A 19,043-nucleotide genomic window follows, 5' to 3' on the forward strand; every position below is an offset into this window, starting at 1 on the left:
GTTGAGAGTCTGCCTGCCGATGCAGGGGACACGGGTTCGTGCCCCGGTTTGGGAAGATCCCACATGCCGCGGAGCGGCTGGGCCCGTGAGCCATGGCCGCTGAGCCTGCGCGTCCGGAGCCTGTGCTCCGCAACGGGAGAGGCCACAACAGTGAGAGGCCTGCGTACCGCAAAAAAAAAAAAAAAAAAAAATGCTATCTGCAAATGCAGTCCTGTTCTGAGTCCTGGGAGGGTTAGGGCTTCAACACATCGACTTGGGGGGATACATTTCAGCCCATAGCAGCAGCCTTTCCCGTCCTTGTCCTGCACACATGAATGTAGGAAAAGGAATGCTCTTGTCCCTATATAGGTGGCCAGGTGTATTTTGCAGTGAAGCTCAGAGCCAATACCATCAGGAATCTGAGTTCAGCCTCGTGAGTTTAGTAGGTGTTTGTCAGCCAGGTTTTAGGAATAAGAACAGTGTTTTCCAGTTTTAAATATCTAAAAATAACCTCTGTGTTATTGTTTTCTTTTTAGGTTTTCTATACATTTTTTCATAATTTAAAAGCATGGTAAGAAAGTAAAATTGTTGAATGCTTTTAAATCGAGAAACTGAAAACATGAAACTGAAACTGAAAAAATGTGGAGCCCTGGTCGATTAAAATCAACATGCGCCTTCCCGAGAGTGCTTTCCGTGGGTGTGTGCACGCGCTCCAGAGAGAATGCTGTCTCGGGCGGACCCCCCGCTTCTGGGCGGTGGGACGGGATCGCAGTGGCCTCTTGCTCTGACGCACACCTGTCATCAACCTTCGGTGGATTTCGGGGATGGAAACCTTTCCCACAATTAAGGTGCCCTGAGAGGATTAATCTGCTTCTTGTAATCTTGTCAGAAACGGGATACTATAATCCAGCGGTTGGCTGAAGTCCAGCGGCATCCCGCTTGGCCAGGCCGGTGGGGGTGCCGTGCCTTGTCATCTGCTTTCCTAAGCCCGCTGTACCTGCTGTGGGGTGGATGGGAGGTGAGGGCGTGATTGCTTCCGAGCCGCTCGCAGGGCCTTGAAATAGCTTTTGTTGTTGGCTGGCTGAGGCTGGCATATGTTGGGAGTGAAAGAAAACAAAGTCAGGATTCTGTTTTCCTAATACCTGTTGGGCAGGCAGCCTCCGCCGCAGGATGAGGCAGTGCCTGGGGAAGCGGCTGCCACCTGGCACGTCATCGCAACATGTCTTCACCTTAGACTGTCCCACCTCTGCCTCCAGATAGGTTCTGGGAAACGTCTGATAAGCTTGATTATGGGTACGTTCCCTACAAGGACTTAGGGCTCTGAGGATATTTATGAAGCAGAATTTCTGTTGACTTTGATCCTTTTGGGTGGTTAAGTGCTAATAAAATGAGACTAAGCTGGCTTAGATGTCTCCCAGCTGGTGTTCTGAGCCTGTCGACAACGGATGAGCATCAAATATTAATCCCTCCCTGGTGTCCTTCCCACTCTGGACGCTGTCACCCGAGCACCATGCCGGATGGGCGAGTTTGTGCCGAGGGTCTTCTCGCCTGGCCTTCCTCGTTGGTGACCTCATTTCCTCTTTGCCACCGGCCTCAATTCACAGAAGACCCATAGACTCGGAGTTTTAGTAAGTGCCCCGGCTGGACAGGCTCCACATGGTCGGAGGGGATGGAGAACCACCCATCCTTTCCCGGAACCTTCCCCGGAAGCGGAGTGCGAGTCGCGCTGGGCCATCCTGAGACTGTGCAGCTTTACCGTGACTCTCTTATAGAGCGTGCTACACCAGGCATTGGCTTTGTCTACCAGGCAAGCTAATTAGCCATCAGCGTATGGGCTGCTTTTCTCTCCAAAGCATTATAGTTTAGAACGTTTTCTTTAAAAGAGTCGCCAGGCTTGGGTTCCTGGGAAAACAGATTTTGGGACCAGGTTTTGCATGTGGGAAGTTTCCTGGGAATTCTCCCGAAAACAGCCTCTGTGACGGGTGAGCCAGGCAGGGCTGGACAGAGGGAGGAGCTGAGGTCAGTGAGGCCCCAGCCAGCCCTGGGGTGGGGCTCTGGGCAGGGGCACCCCCAAATACTGAGACCACCCCTGTGTCCCGCTGCACCATCTGTCACGAGGGACCCGCCCCGTGGGGTGGCTGAGGGAGAGACGGGAGTCTGCAGCGGGAGAGGGCATTGGGCTGGGGCCCCTCCCTGGGGGTGTATGACCCCAGAGGCACCCCTCCAGCTTGGACGGGCTGCTAGGGGTCTGTGGGCCCGAAGACTTGGTGGACCCGACCGTTCCCTCGCAGGACGCAGTCATGGCGACGTGGTTCCGTGACGTCCACTCACACATACTCTGTCTCTGCGAGGGCCCTGCAGCAGACCTGACGCCTCCCCTCAAATCGGGCATAACTGTTGGCTGTGGGTGGCACGGCTCCCGAACCGTGGGTGAGGGTCTCCCGTTGGCATGCACCACTCAACGTGACATTTCCCCACCGTGGATATTTCTAGTACCCAGTACTGGGGTCTCCCAGGCCACAGGGCGTGTGGGGAGGGCCTTGCGCCGCCGTCTGGCCCTGCCTTACGCCCCTGCCCTTCTCGGGGCCCACAGAGCTGGGCATTTTATGTCTCTAGGTCAGTGTTGGAGCCCAGCCTGCAGTGTGCTGCTTGCAGAGCCCAAAGATGGCCCTGGGCCTGGCCCCTTCTACATGGTAGACGGCCGACTGGTGACCATTTCCCCTTCCCTTTGGAGGGCACATCCCAGCCCTAGCAGTGCCGGCTCCTGGGGCTTATTTCCCAACCTCCGGAGTGCGTGTGTCGCAGCGTGGCCTTCAGTTCTGGCTCCTGCAGTCTGATGGCCTCGATACGGTGGACTGGTGTGCGTTCTGAGGAGGACTTGGACAGTCCACGTCCCGTGGGACCCCCGTGGCAGAGTGCAGGGAGTGAATGCTGCAGAGGCCTTGTGTGTCCACCCCAGGAGAACCTGAGCCGCGTCTGGTCCTCCTTCTTGTTGGGAGTGGACAGGGCGCTTTCCAGGTCAGTGTCTGTCTCCAAAGTTCCCGATGCCCAGGAGCCTTTCCTGGTGGGGTTGCCACACCGGGCACACAGCTGCTCGGCTGAGCCTGCAGCCCTCGGGCTCCCTCGAGGTTTCGTAAGAACGCACTGATGAGTTAAGGGGAGACACCCTCGCATCCTTTAGGGCTTGCAGAGCAATATTGTCTTTGATTGGCTAATTTATGTCGGGAGTGTGAGGCTTCCCCGAACCCTCTCCACGCTGATAGCTCTCACCCCACAGTCTAGGAAACCACCTACGTCCGTTCCAGTTTTACGGAGTGTATCCAGTCCAGGTGTACACGTAGGAATCGGGCAAATTACCGTCTGGCGGGCCTGTGGCCCAGTGGTCCTAAGGTGAGCGGGACGGGCGGGCCCCATGCAGTGCCTGCTCTGACGGGGGCCCTGACGATACTTTGTGTCTCTGGATATCCGTGCTCTTTTAACCCTGATTCCTCTAAATGTTGGGGTACTCTCCTTTCCGTATGGTACCGTTACCCCAGAAGGGCAGTAGGTCCATTTTGAAAGGGTCTGAGGAACTAATTACCGTATGGGTTGGATTTTATGAGAAAACTAAATATCCATTGTGAAGGCCACAGAGGCTTAGAGTCGTTACAGCAGTGAGCCTTACGGCAGTTCCTACGACACATTGTGAGTGCTTTAAAAGAGGCTGCTGTGGGCTTTCCTGGTGGCGCAAGTGGTTGGGAGTCTGCCTGCCGATGCAGGGGACGCGGGTTCGTGCCCCGGTCCGGGAGGATCCCACATGCCGCGGAGCGGCTGGGCCCGTGAGCCATGGCCGCTGAGCCTGCGCGTCCAGAGCCTGTGCTCCGCAACGGGAGAGGCTGCAACAGTGAGAGGCCTGCGTACCGAAAAAATAAAAAATAAATAAAAATAAATAAAAATAAAAGAGGCTGCTGCAGTGACCTCATGGCTGCCCTCCTCAGAAGGGATTCAGGAAATGTTGACTTCAACTCTGTAAGCTACTAATTAGTGTATGCTTCCCGTGTGCCAGTGGGCATGGGAGCTCAGGTGGCATCAGTGTAGCACGTGGCAAGCCTTACGGAAGCCGGTTAGGAGGGGTGAGGCGTGAGGGGCACACCCGCTCCTCTTCACTGTGCTGCAGGGGTCACCATCCACGCCGGTCACACTGGTCACGGGTTCCATTGCTTGTGGCCCAGAGCCTCACAGCATCACAGGCTGGCTGGGTGTGGGAGGGGTGAGGCTGACCCTCGCAGTGGAAGGTCACGGCCCTTCCTCAACATAGTAACAGAATGTCTTCTGGTCCGTTTCTCCATAATCTTTTACCCAAGCTGGGTTTCCCCATCCACTGCCCTCATTTCCGACCTGACGCCACGTTAGACTTCCTTGTCCCCATGTTAGCATGTATCTTACCTAGTTTTAGGTCCTGGCAAACATGTTTTCAAGCATACTGCTTCTTTTGCAGTTGCTCTGTTTTTTTAAACCCATCCTAATAATTCCCCCTTGCCACTTACTCTGTAGAAAGCAGAGCTCCTGATCAACGAGAGAACCATTGCAGGAGTGCCCTTGAACTGCTGGGAATTACCGAAGAGAATGACATGTCATGCAACTTTATACTTAACAAGGTGATCTCAGTGTGAAGCTGGGTACGTTTTTATTTGGAAGACTGTACATATAGGTATAATGATATAGCTAAATCTGTTAGCTTGTACCTAGAATTTTGGTTCAGAAATACAGCTTTTAACCAAATGGGTAAGTTTCCTAGAGGATGCGGGATTTGGATTGGCCTTTTGAGTAAGCCTGAGTGACAGGTTTGGGGCAGCAAAGTGTTGCAAACAGGGGCTGGGCTAAGCACGGGCGGGGGTTGGGTGGGGCAGCAGGGGTGAGCATTTTGGGAATCACAGGCTCCCAGGCCTGTTCGCTCTCTCCTCGGCTTGACTTGCCCGCACGTGGACAAAGCAGGGCTGGCAGGATGTCCACTTCCTGTTAGAGACGATGTTTTCTCTGTGGCTTCTTTGGCTATTTTGTTATTGTGTGATGCTCATCGAACACCAGGCTTGTGAGTGCGGGACGTGGTGTGTATAATTAGCAGAATCCCCGGCTTTCGTCAGTTTAGATGTGAAAATCTGTGTGAGGAACGTGGAACAGAGAAGAGCCGGCAGGGGGAGAGGACAGTGCCTGAGTCACGTCAGCAACTCATGCTCGGGGTGGTTCAGCTCGTAAACACGTGCAAACGCTTCCAGTGGACGTGTCGCAGACGTGCACACAGACCGTTACCTACCTGTCTGTGCTCTCTATTTATCTGATACAGGTCCTCTGGAAATAGTGTGTTCGTAATTTTGTTTTGATTTAGCGTAAATGTGCGCTAGGTCCCTGCCTCTGGAACTTGAGCAAGCAGGCAAGTTCCTGCGGATGGTGTCAAAACGCAGATTTTGGTCCGGGAGGGGCCCGAGACTGTGTTTCCAGCAAGCTGGCGGGGGATGCTCGTGCTGCGGGACCCACACCTTGAGCCGTCAGGCTCTGGGTCCTCGATGCATGAAGTCTGAGGACCGTCGGTCCCTGAGGCCCTGCTGGGTAAGAGCCAGCCACCGTCCTGGTTGCAGGGCGGAGCCGCCACTTGGCCTGGCCCAGCTGGGCTCCCACTGCAGTCAGCCCCAATCCGGCTCCCCCCAGCCTCGGCCTGAGGCCGCCAGAGCCAGCCCACCTTCCCGGCAGCTTCCCAGAAGGAGACCCTGGGGCATGGGTTCATGTGGGGCTGTTCATTTGGGAGGATGTTGAGGGGTTGCACACTGAGCCCTCTCTCTCCTAAGGTCTCCGCAGAGGAGACTCACCAGCCTCCCAGTTAACAAATCAGAAGATGCTTTCTTTCACTAAATCTTTTCCCGGTCGGTCTCCATCCTGCCTCCCAAGTAGCCCCAAAGGCCACTTCTCTGAACCTTCTCCACCACCGCCTGTTCTGGGTGTGGCCACCCAACTGGCCTCCACGCCGCTCTCTTCCTGGCCCTCAGCCCATGGGTCCCCTCTGGAAGATGCGAATTTACCGCCCTTCCCTGGGGAAGTGTCTGGTGGTTCCTCCTTGTCCTTGGGTCAGACTCTAAGTCTTCTTTGTGGCTGAGGAGGCTGTGTCATCGGGGTCCCCTCCTCAAACCTCAGGTCACACTTCTCACCCTCTGCCCAGGAATCATCACTGACTGTGGGACCAAAATGGTGAAACTGTAAAGGTTAGCAACCTATAGTATTAGGCTAGGGATGACTGCCACGTGTTGATTTCCTGCTAGGCAGCAGGCACGGAGCTAAGTGCTTGGTAAGCGAAGGTGGAAGGAATGGGTAGATAAATTAACAAATGTTTGTTGGAAGGACCTGTGGCCGCTGATCAGAGTGCTCATGTGTTGGGGCAGAAGCTTTGTTAAAGAGAGTCTGGCCAAGGCTGTCAACCCTCTTGGCCTCCTGGGTCCCACCTCTCAGGGGGGTGGGGGGGGACCCTACCCGGGGGCAGCAGAAGCCAACAGCAGCCGACTGCCCCCTCTGCTCGCACACCAAGTTCAACCTTTTCCTGGTAAAAATGATTTTTCTCAGTACTATTTATCTTGTCATATTCTGTTCGTTTAAAATGTATGTTCCTCAATCTCCATCTCACCTCTTCTAATGTTTCTTCACTTACATCTAGTGGGTCTTAGACTTTTAATCTTCCCTCTCCCTCATCTTTCTGAGTTTTTTATCTCAGTGGTTTTTGGATTTAGCTTTTATTTAAATATCATCAGTCACGTCTTATTTCCGATATTACTTCCTTTTAGAGGGGCAGAGTCCACATGGGGCGGCTGGCGAGGGCTCTGGTGATCAGACAGATCAACTCAACTTTGTTGAGTTTGTTCTGCTGTTCTTGCACATTATTAACTTCCAGGCTTTTAAAATTTTCTAACATAATTTAAGACTATAAATTTGCCTCTTATCATGGCCTTGGCTGCATCTCACAATTACTGATACCTAATATTTTTAATAGGTATTTTCTAACTTCCATAATGATTACTATTTTGACCCATGAAGCTTTTTTCTTCTTCCAGTTGGACTGAGCTATAATGGACATGTAGCACTGTGTAAGTTTAAGGTGTACAGCGTAATAATTTGACATCATAAAATGATCACGAAGTCTTTGAAAGTGTACTTCTTTACTTCACAAACGTACGAATTTGTTTAGAAAATCATTTTGTTATTGATTTTGAACTTAACATATTTGTTGGATCTAAAATGCTATACAAGAAGTATTCAAATTTCAGAAATGTTAAAATGTGGGAAAATGGCAACAGTAATTATAAGAAGTCCCTGATTGTAAGACACATCCTAATTTAGAGATACTAAAAACTGAAAAAGAAAATTGTGTTTTAGAAACTATAAAATTTTGTTGCAGTCAGAAACTGTGTGTCTGTGTAATATCAACGTATTAAAATATGGTGCATTTATTTCCTGGTATGTGGACAGTATTTGTAAATGTTTCTTGAGAGTTTAAAAAAGTATTTAATTCTCTATTTCTATTACGTTCCTATTATATGAGCCTCTTTCATAGTGTTATTAAAGTATTTTGTATCCTTACTGAATTTTGTCTATATGGTTTATGGATTATTTACAGAAGGAATTTTAAAAATCTACTTCTGTCATGCTAGATTTCTCAGAATTTCCTTATAATTCCATCTATTTTTGTTTTATATGTTTTGAATCTGTTATTAGGAACAAAAATGCTTAGAATTGTTATATTTTCCTGTTGAATTGAGCCCTTTATGCCCTTTATCAATATGTAATAACCTTTTTTTTTAAATGTCTCTTGTAATGCCTTTGGCCTTATATTATTTTTGTTTTCAACTTATACCAATATATTACTACCAGTGTTCTTTGGCTATTTGTTTAGAACATATTTTTCCTTTTTTGTTTTTGATTTGTACCTGTCTATGCTCTTATATTTTAGATGTATCTCTCATAACCAACATATAGCTGGGATTTTTAAATTCAGCATTATAAGCTTAACTTTTTAATTAGAAAGTTTTATTCATTAGTATTTATTATGATTAGTGATATACTGAAATTCCTTTCTACTATTTTATTTCATGCTTTCTATTTGTTCTACTTTTCTTAGGCTTCTTTTTTCTTTCTATTCTTACATCCTTTTAAATTAATTGAATTTTTTTCTTCCCTCCCATCTTATTTTCCACTCAGTTTGGAAGTAATACATTCTATTTCTATGATATTGTTGATTACCCTGAAATATTAGTAATGCATAAGCTATTTGACTTGACAAAGTCTACAGCTAATATTTTACCCTCTTTAAAAATGATACAAGAAACTTAGAGTGCTTTTATTATAAATTATATGTTACAGTTGTTCTGTTTCTTAGTTCTATCTTGTTATTTTTAGTGACACAAATTATATGCTACTATTTTCCACAGCTAATGTTTGTTTAGACTAATCCACATATTTACTATTTTCTTTGATAAACATTCTATGTATCTCAGAACTTTTTTTCTAGGATCCTTTCTCTCTTCCTAGACTTCTCCCTATGAAAGTGCCTCTAATGAGGGTCAGTCATGGAATTTTTGAAATATCTTTATTTCATCATCATTTTCAAAAAATACACTGAACTGATCTATCATTTCAAGTCCACATTTATTTTTTCCCCTGGCATTTTAGATATTATGCCACTGTCTTCTGGTTTCCCCTATTACTGTTGAGAAATCAGCTATATTTCTAAATCTTGTTTCCTTTTAGAGAATCTATTCTTTTCCTCCAATTTAAAAAAGTCTCTCTTTTTATTTGTATCCATCAGTGTCATTAGGATGTGTCTAAGTGTGAATTATTTTTAAATACCCTCCTTGGGGTTTATGGACATCCTAAATATGAAGAGTCATGTCCTTTAAAAATATTAGGAAAATTTTAACCATTCTTTTTTCAAGTATTGTGTTTCTTCCATTGTTTTCCTTCTAGAATTCTGATTAGAAACGTATTCTATTTTCTCATATTATGCTACACCTGTTAAATGCTATTCTCTATTTCCCTTCTCTTTCCTTTCTCTCTTTGCTCCATTTTGGGTACATTTTTGACAATGAGGTCTATCTTCCAATCATAAATTCTCTCTTTAACTGTATCTAGTCTGCCGTATAACTTTTCTATTAGAGTTTCTGTTTTTAATTATTAGATCTTTCATTTTTTTTAAAGTTGGATCCTCAGGCCACCATTCTACATATAGTCAAGAAAGATTTTAACTTTTGTTATATACTTCACTCATTGCTAAATTCACTATCATCTGTGAAAACCACATTAGGAAAAATAAAATGGCTCTTTGATATCATGGATCTTTCCTTAAGCCTTGACTCTTGGGCAGAAATTGGTTAAGGCACATGTCACATCAGCTCAACAGAAACCCTTATTTACTGATGTTTAAACCAAACTTGTGCACTAATACTCCTTTGAGCTGTGGCCAATTTGTCAGATTAGGGAGGAATCCCAGTGGGAAGAAACAAAACTGTGCTATAGATCCTTTCTCATTTAGATGATTAGTTAATGACTGAATACTAGTTTAAGATGAGGTAGGTGACCCCCTCCATAGCAGATAGGATAGGAACATAAAAGTTCTCCTCTGGGCTCTCATGTGTTACCTGACCCCAACTGATGTGAAGCTATTTATGATCTTTATACCATTTGGAATGAATATTCATACACTTTACTGCAGAAATACTAATATGCTTCATTATGGTCAGCTCTCAGCATGTTAAATAAGATACGGTATTTGGTAGAATTTCCTTTCTAAAATACGAAAACTTATTGATTCTGGAAAACAACTGGCCTTGGGGATTTTAGACAAGAGACTGTGGCCCCGTAATACTTATGCCATTGTGTTCGGGTAAGGATTAAATAACATAAAGTATAGGTTTTTGCACCCTGCTTGGTTTAGAGTAAACCCTCAATAAACCGTAATTCTGTGGCTGTTGTTATTGGATCATTTCAGATACCCCTCTGATCACCATACTTCCTAAAGTGGTCCTGGGGACGAGGGGGCAGGAACTGTGGAGCTGGGCATCTGAACACTTATGTGAAGTCTTGCATTTCACATATGTCAGAGTGCAAGGGACAGGAGCTTTTAGAAACTCATTAGACACTGCTGTAGGGTGGAGCCAGCAAGACTGAGAGCTTGCATCTAAATTACCCAGCAGGGGAGGGAGAGGAATAGGAATGTGGAACAAGGTGCCTAAGAAATCAAATTAATTAATACAAACTTCGAGGGCCCTTCCCAGGTCCTTAAAGGGGCTGTGCCAGAGGGAGGCCTGAAGTCTCTGCTTCAGTGGCTTCTTGGTGGACGTACCCCCGCCCGCCCCGCCCCCGGATGCTGCTTCGAGCACCTGTGGAAACCGTCCTTTCTGAGCATCCCACTGGGTGGGGCCATGCAGAGGGTCTGCACTTTGGCTGGTGGCCGCGCCTTTGCTTAGTCCCCAGAGAGTCTCAACTGAACGCACCAGAGGAGGTTTATGCAGCCCTGAGCCCTCAGCCCCCTTCACCTCCACTCAGTCTGGAAGGAATAGGTGTCTCTTCCAGGCAAAATCTAGCAGGCTAGAGTCTGAGCCTTCCAGGCCAAAAATCCAGCTCTGCGACACACGCTGCTTTCTGAGTACAACTGTGGGCCCCCTCGTGGTTGATAATTAAGAAGAGTCTTGATAAAGGAAGAGAGATACCCTACGAGTGAGGAGGGAGGGGGCCAAGCCCAGAGGGGGGCTTCACGGATCAAGGCGAGAGTTCAGGCGCCTGAGTTGGAGGACCGACCTGCATGCCCCCGTGGTCCAGAATAAGCTGGAGTCTCAGGAGGGCGAGGGGGTCCCGCTGACCTGTTCACTGCTCATCCCTAGCCCCGGCCCAGGCCCGGCTCAGAGCAGACCTGACCCGATGTCTGCTGAGTGACAGAGTCGTAGGACTGAGCTCTGAGGAGGCAGGAAGGTGAGCAGGACTGTGAGTTGCAGGCTAGAAGCCAGAGGGAGTTAGAGATAAAGTAGAGGTGAGTCCTCCCTGCCTCGCAGAGAATGAGCTCTGCCAGGAACGTGTGCGGAGTAGATCGCGAGCAGCTCACTGGAGGAAGGGAGGGAATTCCTTACCTGAGTGCTCCTGGGCGAAAGGGGGTGTCAGGGCCCCCCGGCAGCCGGCAAGGGCTGAGAACGAGGTCTTGAAGCCTGCCCCAGCACTTCCAGACACTGCCCCCCAGGGCGAGGCCGTTCCCAGCCTGACCTGCTGCATCTCCGTCAGTGACAGAGGGGACGCAGCACCTGGAAAGGTTTGAGCTGGTGTTAAAAGCAGCCGAGACAGTGCCAGGGAGAACTAGCACTGATGGACCGGCACTGGGGTTCCAAGAACAGGTCTAAAGTTGTGTAAGGCTTGAGTGTAATCGATGAAAAATCAACGTTAAGTTCCTCACCTGGGGTAACAGGCTCTGCAACCACCACGAGGGACACAGTTAAATGTGAAAATCTTTAGAAGTGTCTAAAGCAATTTGTATCCTTTTTAAAGTGAGAGGAAAAATTACTTTGTGAAGTAAACACGTTAAATTATAGAAGCATAAAATGCAGTCTATTATTCAGCAACAAAACAAAAATATTAAAAACATCTCAATAGGTGGGAAGAATATGATCTCTAAGAATTCAGACGTAGGGGGTGATATCTCCTTTCTACTGAATAAACAGTGAAGGAGCTGAAATGATGTTTACACAAAATGTTTACACAGAAATAAGAACATTTAAATATGTGGTGTAAAGCCATGAGAGAGGGATTACTTTCAAATCATTAAACTAGTGAACATGGAAAAATAGATACAAGTATGAGAGGCTGGATTAGACAAGCCCAGCAGAACTACTGCTGGTCCCTGAGTAAATACAGGGACTATTTCCTGAGGAGACAGCCGTGAAAAGATCTTTCAGGGGCCCACTCTGGGGTTAGGTAAAAGGAAACTGCAGCTGCAGTGATGCACGCTGAACACAAGAGCTGTTCACCCTCCACCGTAGGTGTTTCTTGACCCAGAGAAGCTAGAGGAAGGTCAGGCCAGTGCGGGCAGTGGCTCCAGAACAAGGTCTGTGCTGACCTCACTGCCCGCTTCCAAGGCACCCGCCTTCAATTGTTTGCTTCCTCCACTGGCCCAAAGCGTTTCTTCCACACTCAACGGTAATGCTCTCATTTCCTGGAGTAAAGTCCACCGACCACATGCTCTGGGCCGCTTTGCTGAGTGGGATCAGACACAGCATCCGGAACAAGAGAGAACCTGGGTGACTTGGTATTTCATACATGGAGATAACCAGACAGGTGGAGCCCAAGGTGCCCACCGCCAGACCCTGAAATTAAGCTGAGAGGAAAAAGGGCTTCCCATTTAATTCTCTGTGTTTGGATTCTCAACCTAAGGAATGACTTGACATGCTGGGTCCTGGCCCCAGGTGCTTCATTTGGAGATGCTTCCTCACCATTTGGTTTTTAAAAAATTATATTGAATGTGATTGCTCTAATTGAAAAAATAAGTGCATGCTGATTGGAGGAAAAGTGAATTTTTTAAGTAGAGATCATACTGTACGAGAAATTTTATATCCTGCATTTTCACTTAGCATTGCATCATGAGAATTTTCCCATATCGTGAAAAGCTTTTCTAAAATGATTTTTGACTATTATGCAGTGGTCCCTTATAAATGCATAGTTATTTAAGTTGACTTATTTGAAAATATTTTCCTCCTGATGAAGATTTAGGTTTTTATTCTCCAAGTTTGATGTAGAAAATTACAATTTAAGTCCTCGGTCAAAATCTTAGTGTTTATTTCTGATTCTTTTCTTAGGGGACAAAATCATGAAATACGGTTGCTGGCTTAATAGGAGGTAAACGTTTACAAGGTACCTGAGACACTTTGAAAATCTGCACTCCAGAAATGGACACGCCCATCAATAAGGTATGGGAATGATTTCTGATTCCTAGCTACACTTGACAATCTGAGTATTGTTATTTTTTTAAAAATCTTTTCCCTTTTGACCACGAAACAATGGTATCTAGTTTTAAGTTGTATTCTTTTGGTCATCAGTGAGGATAAAGCGTTTTCATATGGTGACTGGCTGTTTATTGGTCTGCCTTTCTGAATTGCCTGTTTGTGTCCATAGTCTATTCTTCTTTGGAGATACTTTTTTTTCCTATTGATTTGCAAGTGCTTTTTACTTAGTGAGGTATTTAATAGACTTTTGGGTATTGTATATGTTCTAAATATTTCCCCCAATTTGTCATTTGCCTTTGTGCATTTTTTAACAGTAAAAGGATATGAAAAATTTAGGTTGTCAAATCTATCAAAATTTTCCTTAGTGTTTCTATTTTGATGCTATGTTTACAAAATCTGTCTTCACACCATATAGCTATGCATATAAAATTTTCCTTCTCTGGTTCTTTTCTGGCTTTGTTGTTGCAGTAACCCTGTAGTTTATTTAGATGCATGATGTGAGTACAAGTGTCAACATTTTTTTTTTATTACTAATAGTGAAGCAATTATTTTGGAAGATTTTATTTAATAATTCTTTCTCCACTGATTTAAAATGCATTCTTACATCACATTAAGGACTGAAACATAATTTGGTTCTATTTCTGCTTTTTTATCTATATCATTGGACTGTATCTCATCTATGGCAGTTGTATGCTACTTGCATTAGTGTCGTCTTATGTACTATATTTTAATATGTAGCAGTGCTTCAGCTCTCCATTATTTTCCTCTTTAATGATCTTTATTTTCCTTGCCCACTTATACTTTCTTATGAACTTTAATATAATTTAGTTAAAATTTGCATAACTATTTTGTTGGAATTTCTTTCAATTTATTAAATAATTTGGGGGGGAGTTGACATTTTTATAATATGTGTTATGGCTTTCCTTGCTAGGAACACTATATGCTTCATATTTTATTTATATCTTTTCCCTCAGGAAATATTTGTTTGATAAAGATACATGTTTCATCATATTTATTTTATTGTCTTTTATGTTGTATGGTTATTCTGAATAGTTCATTATTGCCAATATATAGGAATTATATTAATTTTTGCATATGTGTTTTTCTACTAGTTGTCTAAGTAGATACTGAAGTTTATATTACTTGGCAATTTACTATTATTTTTTGAGAGAGTGGTGGAGGAGAAAATCTTACTATGGGAAAATAATGATAATTTTGCCTCTTCCTAATTTCCCCAATTTCCAGACACTGGTGAATAATAGGAATGCAAGGGGCATCCTAGTTTTGGCCTGTGCAAAGCATCACTGAAACAATACAGACTGTGGAGCCTCCATTTTGAATTCACATTCCTTGTGAGGTTTTAAAATAATACCTATGTTTGGTTCCCATTGATCACCATTTAATCTCTAAGTCAAGCATTTCTTATTCTCAGCATTTCCTTTTACATTTCTCTATCTCTAAAGAAATTACATATTTTTACCTCTACCGGTTCGAAAAATATAAACTTAGGTTTTTTTTCTTTCTTTAGTGGCTACCGTTAGTGTTTCTAAGACCTGAGTTCAATCTATTGTCCTCTAATTATCAATGTCAAAAATTAACTCTCAGCTGTGAAGGATGGGGAACTTATCTCTCCTCCCCGTCCCTGAAATAATTTCTAAACATTTTAATGGAATCTGGGATTTTTAAAGCCCGATGGTAATGATAATGAAGATGATAATTTATAATACTTTGTTTTCCAAGGATATTTTGATTTTTAATTTCAGAATCGTTTTTACAATTGTATAGATTTAATTCTGTGGTTATATCGGGAGGTCCCCATGCTGAGTTCTGTTGTGTTCATGTCCCCATTGGGCTCCCTACGTCATACACGCCTTGTTCAGGGAGATTGGGAAGGTGGTTTTCTTCCTGAATTCTTCATACCTGAGAAATGGCCTTGCTGCTTTTTTGCACATGAAATCGACTTGCGTGGGGTGGGCCTCCTTAGCTTAGCCCTGTGCACCCTCGGAATGCGGGGCCCACGCGTCCCTGTCCTTTTGGGCCACAGTGACGAAGCTGAGGACAGCTTCTGCTTTGCTTATTTATCTGTATTTTTACCCTTAGCACCTAAAAGTTTGTAGGATTATTTTTCTCTGTGCTTGAAATGTAATCCACAAGTGCATGTGTAGGAGTATGTCTCTTTCCTTTATTTTTTTCCCCAAATACTTCATAAGCTTTTGTGAAATTTCAGTTCTCAGAAGGTGCACGCTTCGTGTTTTTACCCTTCACGCACATAATGTTGTTTCTCTTTTAAAATCTATTCGGTCTTTAAGTTGCACTCAGGAAAGTGTCTCAAGCTTGTCTTCCAAACCGTGAATGAAGTTTCTGTTTTGTCCGTTGGGCTCGCTCTTGCTTTGATGAAGATTTAAATTCTGCTGCTTCATCTTGGTTTCTTTGTGACCCTCCCTTATTCCCCACCCCCAACCTTTGCGTTCCTGCCTGATTCTTACCTGGGGCCATTTGATGGTGTTCTTCGTCTTTGCTCCATTTTCCTTTTCCTGGTGCCCGTGGAGTGTATGTTTCACGCATCATCACAGGGAGCGCAGAGCAAGCCCTTGTGGGGACTTGGTTCTCCGCTGTGGAGGCTGCCCGTCAGTCTGCCTTTCTCTCCGTCTGGGACGGATTTCTCTGCTATGGGAGGACAGCTCCACAGACTCCCTACAGCTTTCTTTTCTCATTGCTCATCTTGATCAAGAAGGGAGACCAGGAGCCTGGAGGTCTCGCCCCCACTTCCTGTCCCCTTTGGGACTGTCACGGCACTTTCCCCTCTTCCAGGGGCTGGCGGACACCTGGCTGGTGTTGCCTATCTGGGCTGCAGGAAGTTGACCTGTTCTTCCTGTAAATACACAGAGAAGCATGTGTTTGTGGATACTTTCAAGAGTAAAGTCCATTTTTCTTCCCTTTTCTAACATTATGCATGAAAAATTCACCCCCTGAAATACACAGTTCTTCTTCTTCCCCCTTCTTTCTACGACAGTTTTTTTTTTTTTCATTCCAAACTGTGTTGCATTTTTGGTCACCACAGCCCCAAAATGGCTGCAGAGACCTGCACTAGACGCTGCTCAAGGATCCTGCCCTATCTGCAATGCAGGAGAAGGCAATTTATGTCTTCCTGACTTGTAAAACAGTATTTTTGACTGTTGGAAACATTTACAAAGTTTTATCTGTCTTCTTGACATGCATGGTACCATGATAATTGTCATAATTAATTCAAAAGGAAAAACTTTTAGAAGGATGTTTCGTGAGGTCAGCCACGCACAGGGCATTCTGAATCTTGCTTTGTCCTGGGGATCTATGTTTGTGAGTTATATTTCCCTATGTGTTTAGAGAGTTATTCTAGTCTTTCTAGTACTCTTGCATGGAGTGTGACCGTATCTCGAAAGGGCAGTGAGAAAGAGAGAGGGCTGTGGGTGGGGCTGGATGAGTAGTACTAAAGAGGGTTACTGGGTGTTCAGGGACAGTCCTTATTGTCCTGTTAGCTGAGAACCACGTGAAGAAAATAGTACGAGTATCACACGTGGCGTAACCTTTTCTGTAGCAAAGGGGAAGTAGCAGAGCCTTACTTAGTCTGGAAATCCCTGACACTCCCAGAGGGCGAGTTTGTCCCTTGGTTGAGGACTGGGACAGGTCCCTGGTAGTTGAAAGCCCCTGACCACCCTGAAGGCAGGGTTTCAGGAAGCTGGAGGTGAGCGTGACCGCGAGCCTGGGCACCAAGGCCATTGTTTTCCCTAAATCAGCAACTCTCCCCGGAGCATTTCGCACAGCGCTGGCGCGTGGCCCGTGCCCAGAGCTGGTGGCTGTGGTGACAGTCATGTGTGCAGTCCACCAGGACGGGGGCTCGCCGTCCTCGGGCCCGGTGTCCGGGCCCCCTTCCGGGCGCGTGGATCCTACGATCCTGTCACTTCGGGGTCAGAGGCTCACCAGGCCCCTCTCAAGCTGCTGCTCTACCCGAGGGTGGGGTGGGGCGGGGGGTGAGGGGCGCAGAGCCCCTGGCCTTGCACGTGGACCACGGCGAGCGAGAGTGAAAGCTTCCTGGCTCGCTGCTCAGAGACGCGCTCCTCCGGTCCTGTGGCTCCTGCCTTTCCTGCCTGCTGTACAGGAACATCATCGAGATGCTTCCACCACGTCGGCGGTGATACAGACGCAGCCGAGTCACTTCTCAGAGGTGGATCCCTAGTTGTGCTGTCGGTCGGCGTGGTGGGCAGAAGGGCCCCCAGAGCGCCCTCCCCCTGGTCCCTGGACCACGTGGATCCCATCAGCTACAGGCGATGCACACGAGGGTGCGCCGCATCCTTTAGACGAGCTCTCGTCCCAGCACGTGCTTCATGTCAGCCCCTGGTTTTACTTGTTTACTTACGTCTGCTGGGGACGCTGTGTTTTTCTCCGTTTCTGTTTGGTTGTTGCTGTTGCTGTTTCAGGACTCCTTACCGCGGGCCTAGCCCGACCTAGAGGCTTTACACGCGATCTCAGTGAATTCTCACAGCACCCCGCCTTACGTAGAAGGGGAGTCTTCTTGCACGGTTCTGTGCTGACCCCTCTGTGTTTCCTCGGCTCCTACTTAAGTGAGTAGTTTGAAGGTAGAGACTTTCAGTTTCTGGGAGAGAGTAAGTTCCCTAGAGGCCGTGGTGGCCCTGCCCCTCTGCGGGACACGCACCTTGGTGCAGCAGACGGGAGCGCGCAGTGGGGGTCCTGGTGCGGCGGCATGCGGGGTGGACAAGCAGCGACCCGCCCTCTGGCTTCTTGGCCACAAGAGTTCCCGCCAGGGCCATCGTGAGCCCCTGGGTGCCCTGTGCCGCCTCCACACAGCCAGCCAGGCTGCGGGCAGGGGTGCCTTCCGTCTCTGACCCGCCTGCCACCAGCGTGGGACTACCCTTCAGAAGGAGTCTGCTCCAGGCCCAGGGATGCCGCTGCCGCAGTCCTCCGTTCCCCTGCCGCCAGCCTCCCCTGGGGCGGGGCCCGCATGACCAGAGCCACGCGAGTCCAGGGTCCAGGCGCCCTGCCTGTCCCGCGGCACTCAGGGCAAACCTTAGCACACGAGCTGCGATTCAGGCCCTGACAAGCTGGGCAGAGAACTCGGAGAGACGACGGAAGAACAGCAAGGAACACGTACAACCAGGAGGGAATTTCAGAGGCGGGTGTGTTTGTGGTGGAGGGGTGACGACGTTCCGGAGTCCAAAGGCTGCCCGCTTCCCATGCCTGGAACTTTCTCCCGCCAGCCTCTGGCTTCCCGCCGTCTGGGGTCATGGCATCTTCTGGGGGCCACTCACCCTGTGTGACAATGAGTATCTGAGTTTCAGGCAGGAAGCCAGCGACTCTCTTTCCTCGTCCAGCTGTTAACGTAAGCAACAGTTATTTACCAAGTGTCTGTTATGTGACAAGCAGGATGCTGTATGTTCTTTTGACAACAGGAAGCATTTAAAGTTGAAAAGCAGGGGCATTTTGAGGAGACTTTCTTTCTTAGGGAGACCGCGTTGGCTGCTGTGTAGGGGATGAAGGACAGGGTAGAGAGGCACAGACGGACGGACAGACGGGAGGAGGTGACCGCGGAGGAGCAGGCGAGAGATGAGGGCCTGAGCCAAGCAGAAGCAGAGATGGCAGAGGAGGGACAAACCGCGACCCATCCCGGGAGGAGTGACCGGGCCTGGTGGCCAGCTGGACACACCAGCTGAGCACCCTCACTCCCCCATGTCCATCCAGGAGTTCAGTTGGGGACCTCCTTGCATGGACGGCTGAGGTTAGAAAGACCTAGAGCCAAGACGAGGGGTCAGGCACGCTTTCGGCTGGGTTTCTGAGGAAATCGCTGGAGGGTTGGATTTAGAGAAAAGATCCCAGTGAGCAGGGTGAGGAGAAAGAGTCTTGGCCGCCGGGGGGGCTCGTGAAAAGGAGGCCCAGGTCAGGCCCGGTGAGAAGCCCCGCTGACGTCCGCTGCAGGGGAGGGCATTTGTCCTTCCATTTGCGGCCTCCCCCTCGTGCCCCTGGGCCACTCTGACGGTGCCTGGCACGTTCTGCACGGAGTCCTGTCCTCTCCGC

This window comes from Mesoplodon bidens (assembly GCF_964165515.1).
Source record: "Mesoplodon bidens genome assembly, chromosome: 17".
NCBI lineage: Eukaryota > Metazoa > Chordata > Mammalia > Artiodactyla > Ziphiidae > Mesoplodon > Mesoplodon bidens.